The sequence below is a fragment of the Notamacropus eugenii genome, chromosome 5 (assembly GCF_028372415.1).
Source record: "Notamacropus eugenii isolate mMacEug1 chromosome 5, mMacEug1.pri_v2, whole genome shotgun sequence".
Classification (NCBI taxonomy): domain Eukaryota; kingdom Metazoa; phylum Chordata; class Mammalia; order Diprotodontia; family Macropodidae; genus Notamacropus; species Notamacropus eugenii.
The window spans coordinates 317,824,385-317,826,532 of NC_092876.1; positions in this window are offsets into that span (position 1 = coordinate 317,824,385).

Sequence of the window (2,148 nt, forward strand, 5' to 3'; positions counted from 1 at the left end):
CATAAATCTATAAAATTTAACCAAAAAACAGATGGAAAGGCAACAATACCAGGTCTTTAAGTACTACACACTGGAGAAAGCTCTGAAGAATCAAAGCAGGATCAAATTGAACTCACAAAACTCTAGCAGGGATTTAGGGCCTTGATGCTTTGTGCTTTCGTTTCATCATACTCACACATTCAGGCTTGGCAAAAAAAAAAAAAAAAATCTCTCTGGATAGTGTTACCAGGTGAACATATGGCCTGTCTTTTAGATGTTGGAATAAGAATGCTGACCTCACTCATTTCCTCCCAGACTAATACCCCACTTTCTACAAAGTGTTAGTGTGACAAGGGATTGCACAAAGGAACTACCCCTCTGCCTGTGTTGTAATGATCAACCTGCTTCGCTCTGAAAAGCAGTGCACACCTGCAAAACCTTGTCTGTCTTGACAAAGGACAAGTGACTTAAAACCAGACCAGACAGGACAGAGGGCAACCAATCTTATGCTAAGGTAACAGGTTTATCCTGGTTGGACTCTTCTGTCTACAGTAACAGATATTAAGAAGACTATTTAAGCACTGTTCTCTGCCTACTTTTACCTGTCTGCTTTGAATAGAGACAAACATAGACCTCTATCTGTGTGCTCAAGGATAGTCACTAGCAATGTCTTTCTTCGTGGTTGAAATTCAGAGAAATGGGGTCATAAAGCAAGAGTCAGAATCTACCTTAGAGGCCATCTAGTTCAGGCAATCTCTACTTAGTGTCTGTGTTCAAAATATATTCTAATTGTTGTATTTCAATATATTTCCTTTTGAATCCTATGTATTTAGTTTCTACGACTTTAAGAAAAATTATTGTGAGAAAGGGTCTGTAGATCTAACCAGCCTGCCAAAACAGTTCATAACATAGAAAAGATTAAGGACCCATGAGTTTTTGTCCATCCTTCTCACTTTACAGATGAGGAACCTAAGGCACAGGGAGGTTAATTAACTTGCACAAGATCACAGATGGCTTAAGCAGAAAAGTTAGGATTTGAACCCAAATCTCATACTTTAAAGCCAGGGCTATTTCCATGGCACCAGGTTTTTTGTGACCATGGATGCAAGTTTGAGTATTCAGACCACATGCTCTCTATTCCTTCAGTTTGACCTTATACCTGGATTCCAATCTTAAGCCTTACAGATTCTTTGTGGCCACATGATAATCCATTATATATATACATATATATATATATGTATATATATATATATATATGTGTGTGTGTGTATATATATATATATATATGTATATATATGACACTTTAAAGGTACTTTCAAAATGCTTGTTCATTGTACTACTATGCACTACCAGTCAAGCCTACTTCCACTGCTAATTCCTTGTTCGTTTAGTCCCATTTGTCTATCACAATGTAGCACTGATTTTATCTTTGCATTATCCCTCAATACGTTCCCTTCTCACCTCTGATATGGCCACAAGTCTGGTATAGGTTCTTATAGTCTCACACCTGGACTATTACAATAGACTGTATCTCTGCCACAAGTCTTTCCTCACTTCAGTCTATCCTCCACTGAGATGGCAAAGTGATCTTCTTAAAGAGCAGGTATGATCATGTTCCTTCCACCCCTATCCCACTCAATAAACTTTAGTGGCTCTCCATCACTTCCAGGATCAAATACAAAATCCTCTGTCTGACATGCAAAGACCTTTGTAATTTGCCCCTCTCACTTTTCTGATCTTGTTGTACCTTACATACTCCCATATATACTCTGTGATCCAAAGGTATTAGTTTCCTTGCTATAGATTGAACAAGACATCTCATCTCTTGATTCTGGGCATTTTTATTGGCTGCCCAGCCCCCATTTCTCCCCCTCCTAACTCCCATCACCGCCCCCCTCCATGCCTGGAATACTCTCCGCCTTTACCTCAACCTCCTGAATTTCAAGGCCCGGCTAAAATGCCATCTTCTTTAGGAAGCCTTTCCTAATCTCCCTTAGTTCTAATGCCTTCCTTCTCTTGATTATTTGCAATTTATCCTGTACATAGCTTGCTGTACAATGTAATTTGCATGATGTCTCCTCTACTACAAGAAAAGCTTCTTTGCAGCAGGGACTAGCTTCTAGTCTTCTTTTTTATCCCCCAAATCTAGGAGAGTGACTCAGAGAGTAG